This window comes from Mandrillus leucophaeus, unplaced genomic scaffold, assembly GCF_000951045.1.
Source record: "Mandrillus leucophaeus isolate KB7577 unplaced genomic scaffold, Mleu.le_1.0 Scaffold15, whole genome shotgun sequence".
NCBI classification, from domain to species: Eukaryota; Metazoa; Chordata; class Mammalia; order Primates; family Cercopithecidae; genus Mandrillus; species Mandrillus leucophaeus.
Window position 1 is genome coordinate 9,954,590 of NW_012101476.1, and position 6,644 is coordinate 9,961,233.

General features: G+C 46.4%; 1 pseudogene; it reads left to right on the forward strand.

Moving 5' to 3' along the window:
* LOC105535761 overlaps positions 1–350 on the forward strand; it is a 1,450-nt pseudogene extending 1,100 nt beyond the window's left edge.
* The last annotated feature ends 6,294 nt before the right edge of the window (positions 351–6,644 follow it).

The window sequence follows — 6,644 nt, forward strand, 5'->3', positions numbered from 1 at the left end:
AGACCATCCTGGCTAACACGGTGAAACCCCGTCTCTACTAAAAATACAAAAAAATTAGCCAGGCGTGGTGGTGGGTGCAGGTAGTCCCAGCTACTCGGGAGGCTGAGACAGGAGAATGGCGTGAACCCCAGAGGCGGAGCTTGCAGTGAGCGGAGATCGCGCCACTGCCCTCCAGCCTGGGTGACAGAGCGAGACTCTCTCTCAAGAAAAAAAAAAAAAAGAATTCCTGGGGACTGCCCAGTCCGTGAGCTGCAATGTTGATGGTATCACAGATGATACCAACAGTGAAGCAGTGGAATGCCCAGCTAGTTAAAGAGTGAAAAGGAAAATATTTTCACAAAGGGTTATCTGATAACAACAACAACAAAAAAAAGACATTGCATCTAAGCCACTTAGCACCGTGTCTGGCATGTAATAAATAATAAATGTCAATGATTCTCAAAGAACCCAGGAGTAGAAAAAGCATTTAATAAAAATTAGCTCTTGGCATAATCTCTTCATCCTCGCCCAGCAGAGCCTCAGACGTCTTCCAGGTTCATAAAAATTAATTTCTCCACCCCTGTTCCTGCTTTGCACTTTGTAGCAATTATCACATGGTTTGTCTAATGTTAGAACTATTTATATAAGTGGTAGTCAAGGCCACTGAGTCATGCATCCCTGGAGGTCAGTTACTATTTATTTTTTTGAGACAGAATGGCTCTGTCACCCAGGCTGGAGTGCAATGGTACAATCTCGGCTCAGTGCAACCTCCACCCCCTGGGTTCAAGTGATTCTTCTGCCTCAGCCTTCCAAGTAGCTGGAATTATAGGCTCCCACCACCGCGCCCTGCTGATTTTTGTATTTTTAGTAGAGACTGGGTTTTGCCATGTTGACCAGATGGGTCTCAAACTCGTGACCTCAGGTGATCCACTTGTCTCCGCCTCCCAAAGTGCTGGGATTACAGGTGTGAGCCACCGCACCCAGCCTGTCAGTTACCGTATCTTACCTTACAAACCCCAGAAGGCTGCACACAGCTCCTGCACGTGGTATACCTTCAAGGAATTACCCATGGATTTGAATAAGGTTATATATGATGTAACACTCATGTGCTTTATTTCATTTTTAGTGAGTTTATATTCTAAAATATTTACTCCTGGTGAAAAATAATTCAGACAGTACAAATACAGATTATTCCAAATAGGATCATATAATACTCTTGCAACTTTTTAAACTGCGTGCATTGTTTCTCATTAGTTGTTTTTGTTTTGTTATTTTCATGTTCTCATTAGTTCTTAACGATCTACCTCATTCTTTTTAACTTTGCATAATGTTGCATTCTTTCTGACATTCCGTCTTTCAGATGTGCCACAATCTTTCTAAGCTGTTCCCTGGTTCTGGACATTGTAGGACATTCTAGGGTTTTTTTAAGTTATTATAAACAGCAGTGGCATGGATACATCTTTGTGTCCTTCTGGGAATGACTGAAAGATAGATTCCTAGAAGCGGATCAGAGGATCTGTCCCTTTTTTTAGGTTGCCAACTGTATCAGTTACAGTTCAGTTAGCAGAGACTAGCATTCACTGCAGCCAGCTTATGCAGGAGGAGATTTGTTACAGGGTCCTGATGGTGCACAGAATTGTCAGGAAGGCTGGAGAACAAATCTCGTTGAACTTTCAGGGACGGTATCAAGGGCTGTACTTCAGACCTGGGCCTCAAAAAGAAGTTCCTTTTCAATCAGGAAAATCTTTGCCAGTCTAGGAAGCTGCTGCCTCCGCTTCCAACTCCAGAAGCTTGCTGTCTTCACCTGCTGCAGTCGAGAGGCCAAAATGATCAGAACACTGCACAGAAAATCATTTGCAGCCATTGTTAGTGGAAGCAGAAATACGGCTTTCACTTCTGCCTTCCGGAACTCAAGCAATTAGCAGAATCCAACTCACATCTCAAAATTCGAACCTACGGGAGCCCGGGGCATGTAGCTAGTAACTTCCCTGTGTCTGCAGTGTGGGGCTCACATGCCCAGGAGGCTGGAATGGGTCGCGAGCGCCACAGACATCCACGTCACTCGCTTTTGCCAAGGTTTCTTCCCAGGCATACCCATCACCGAAGCTATGTGGTATCACACCTTTTTTTTTTTTTTTTTTTTTTTTACGGAGTCTCACTCTGTCGTCCAGGCTGAAGTGCAGGGGCGCAATCTCAGCTCACTGCAACCTCCGTCACCTGGGTTCAAGTGATTCTCCTGCCTCAGCCTCCCAAGTAGCTGGGATTACAGGTGCCCACCACCACCCCCGGCTAATTTTTTTGTATTTTTAGTAGAGATGAGTTTCACCATGTTGGCCAGGCTGGTCTCAAACTCCTGACCTCAGGTGATCCACCCACCTTGGCCTCCCAAAGTATCGGGCTTACAGGCGTGAGCCACTGTGCCCAGCCATGGTATCACACTTTTAATGGCCACTAACTTGAGATAATACTTCATGATTTTAATTTTGCATTTCTTTTTTTTTTTTTTTTAGAGGCAGGGTCCTGCTCTGTTACCCAGACTGGTGTGCAGTGGTGTGACCATAGCTCACTGCAGCCTCGACCTCCTGGGCTCAAGCAATCCTCCCTTCTCAGCTTCCTGAGCAGCTGGGACCACAAGCACGCACCAGCTCACCCAGCTAATTTTTAAACTTTTTGTAGAGATCCCACTTTTGTAGGGTGTCTCACTGTGTTGGCCAGGCTGGTCTCGAACTCCTGGCCTTAAGCAATCCTTTCACCTTGGCCTCCCAAAGTGTTGGGATTACAGGCATATGCCACCACACCTGGCCTTGCATTTCTTAATCAGACTGAAGATCTTTAGATTTGTTTTTTGGCCATTATAGCTTTTTTTCCTATTTTTACCTGTATCAGTTAGCTGTTACTAAATGACAGATCACCCCAAAGCTCAGTGGGTTGAAACAGGAGTCTGTAGGGCATCTGGGTGGCTTTGCTGCTTGCAGCTGGGCTCACTCCTGTGTCCCGTCAGCCAGTGGGTTGCTGAGCTGGTATAGGATGGCCTTGGGTGGATCAAGCTGGCTCTGCTCCCCATGGTCTCTCCATCAGGCTAGCCCAGGCTGATTTTCATGACAGTGGCAGAGATTCAAGAGAGGAAAGAGACTTGAATGTGTTTTCCAGTCTCAGCTCTGTTTGTGTAGATGCTTCCATCCCATTGGCCAAAGCAAGGCATGGTCATGCCCAGAATTAGTGTAGGGGGGCAGAACCCACAGGACTGGACACAGAGGCCATTGACTGGGGCCATTAATGAAACCAGTTCTTGCGTTATCTTTTGACCATTGTTTTGTCTTGTTGATTTTTAAGAGTCCTTTTTATATTGAGTTAATTAGCTCTACACATAACTTCAAATAATGACAGTAAAATTTGGGTTATACATTTATAAGTGAAAAAAAAAGCAGACTGCAGCACAGCAGAAATAATCCCCTTTATAGCTCCTTAAAAAGAAAAAGGCTCTTGTGAATCAATACAAGCAAACACAGGCACTAACTAAAATGCTGGGAGTGGGATGGCACAGATTCCTTGGATATAATAGGACGTTTCTATTTAGATTATAGTATGTGGTACTTTTAAAGCAGCTCTCGGAGTTCTAGAGCTTCCACCTCTAGGCAGGCTCCTCCTGCCCCTTGAACACAGAGCCCTGGGTCTACCACATCCTCTCCTGTCTTCCAGCTGATACAGACTTAGATAATTCCATTTTGTGATTTAATATTAGATGGTGGCGGGGCGCGGTGGCTCAGGCCTGTAATCCCAGCACTTTGGGAGGCCGAAGTGGGTGGATCACGAGGTCAGGAGATCAAGACCATCCTGGGTAACATGGTGAAACCCCGTCTCCTGTCTCTTATACACATCTAGATGTGTATAAGAGACAGGTGAAACCCTGTCTCTACTAAAAATACAAAATTAGGCTGGGCATGGTGGCTCACACCTGTACTCCCAGCACTTTGGGAGGGCAAGGTGGGCGGGTCACCTGAGGTTGGGAGTTGGAGACCAGCCTGACCAACATGGAGAAACCCCATCTCTACTAAAAATACAGAATTAGGCAGGCATGGTGGCGCATGCCTATAGTTCCAGCTACTCAGGAAGCTGAGGCAGGAGAATCGCCTGAACCTGGGAGGCGGAGGTTGCAGTGAGCCAAGATCGTGCCATTGCACTCCAGCCTGGGCAACAAGAGCGAAACTCTGTCTCAAAACAAACAAACAAAAATTAGCTGGACATAGCTGCACACACCTCTATTCCCAACTACTCGGGAGACTGAGGCAGGAGAATCACTTGAACCTGGGAGGCAGAGGTTACAGTGAGCTGAGATTGCATCTCTGCACTCCAGTCTGGGAGACGGAGTGAGACCCTGTCTCAAAAAAAAAAAAAAAAAAAAAAAAGAATGAAGGGGAGGCCACGCATGCCCCCTTTTTTTCAGAAGGCACATAGATCATTTCTGTTCACATCCTACTGACCATAGATCAGTCTCATGACTGCTAGAAGAAAATGGAAATTTAGGGACGGTACAGGGCTTTGCCATATGCCCTTATCAGAGGTGCCTTCATTGAGACTATTTGGGGACAATTATCTGCACAAGTCTTTGCTGCTGTCCCCACCCTTCCCCCAACACACACGTTCCTTAACCTTAGATTTTAAAGTTTTAGAGGCCAGAGAGCAAATCCACTTATTTATAGACATGCAGTTGTAAGGGACATGAGAACAATCTGTGAAGATGGCATTCGGAGCAGAGAACATGTAGGGTGTTAGTCCCCCGCAATGACGCTCCAAGTGACCTCATGCAGGTCACACTCCCTCTGCCTCTCAGTGTCCTGGTAAATGATGAGCAAAATGGCGCCTCCCTCCCAGATTTACTGTGAGGATTAACTGAGTTGGTGTGTGTCAGATCCCGGTCCAGGGCCAGCCGATGCTGAAGTCCGAGGGGAGTGGGTGGATGAGCAGATAAGCAGATACGCTTTTGGGCGGGGGGGCCTAGGCAGGTGAATATGGTTTTATTCAGCAGCAGTTCCCATCAGTGGCTTTTCATTAGCAGCTTACTCACATTAGCTCTCTCGCCCTGTCCACCTTTACCTCGGCTATTTGCTTCCACTCTGTGGCTCCTGCGACCCCCACGCCTGCAGCTGCACAGCCGGCTCTCCCTTGTCTTCAGGGTCAGCAGCTTAACTCTTTCTCTCTCTGGCACAAGCAAGCAGAGCTGTGTCCTGGCTCTCTCCTGTCTACAAGATGGACAGTTTTGGCTGTCTCCCTTTCTCTGGGCACAAGCACAACCACCACATCAAGCCACATCGAGCCGAGCCGAACCTCAAGAGCACCTGTATAGCGTCAGCGGGGCAGTTATACCTTTTACAGACAATAGTGCCTCAGAGCCAAGTATGAACTTACACAAACAGGTTATGTAACCAGTGGAGGTGTGCGCCTGTGCACCAAACTCCCTGAGTCGTGCAGGCCTGGATATCTGCCTTGGCCTCTACCTTGACCAAAGCACATCCAGGTACCTTATGGTGCCTTACAGTGTGCATGATGCTTGGCCAAGCACACGCACCCAACACGCGTGAGCCATTGTTAGTAACAGTAGCACCAGGTGAGCCTCTTTGACTTAATGGACTGAGTCATCAAAGGCGAATGAAAATCATCAAGTCAGCATCAGTCCAAGACTAAGAAGAGCTCAACTGAAGAAAGCAGTGAGACAAGCACCATGTATAGCCCTTTTTCCTACTGTTCTCTTTCTCCTTCCCTCCCTGGGGATGTATGTCCTTAGCCCTTGGGTGCCTCCATTGTCTTTATCAAAAAGAACACTAGATTTCAGTCTTCATTTCATGTTAATGAAAAAGTTTCAAATTTTATCAATCCCTGAGTTGTCCGCTTTTTTTTGTTTTTTGTTTTTTGTTTTAGACAGGATTTCACTGTCACTCAGGCTGGATTGCAAGGGCGTGATCTCGGCTCACTGCAGCCTCTGACTCATGAGTTCAAGCGATCATCCTACCTCAGCCTCCCAAGTAGCTGGGACCACAGGCATGCACCACCATACCTAGCTAATTATTTTTGTATTTTTTTAGTAGAGACCAGATTTCACCCTGTTGCCCAGGCTGGTCTCAAACTCCTGGGCTCAAGTGATCTGCCCACCTCAGCCTCCCAAAGATATGAGCCACCATGCCCAGCCAATTGTCTGCATTTTATCAAGGATCAAATTATTAAACCAAAAGAATGAAGCTTTCAATATGAAACGCATGCATCATTAAAAATGTAAAGAAGTATTTTCAAAAATGTATTCTAACTGGGCCTTCTTCATATCTTTATTTGTATTTGTTTTTTGTTTTGAGACATAGCCTTTCTCTGTCACCCAGGCTGGAGTGCATGGCACGACCTCGGTTCACTGCAACCTCCGCCTCCTGGGTTCAAGCCATTCTCATGTCTCAGCCTCCTGAGAAGCTGGTATTACAGGTGTGTGCCACCACGCCCAGCTAATTTTTGTATTTTTAGTAGAGACAGGGTTTCACCATGTTGGACAGGCTGGTCTCAAAATCCTGGCCTCAAGTGATCCGCCCGCCTCAGCTTCCAAAGTGCTGGAATTATATATATATATATAATATATATATATAGCCACCACGCCCAGTCTGTATCTTTACATTTGTTCTTTTTTT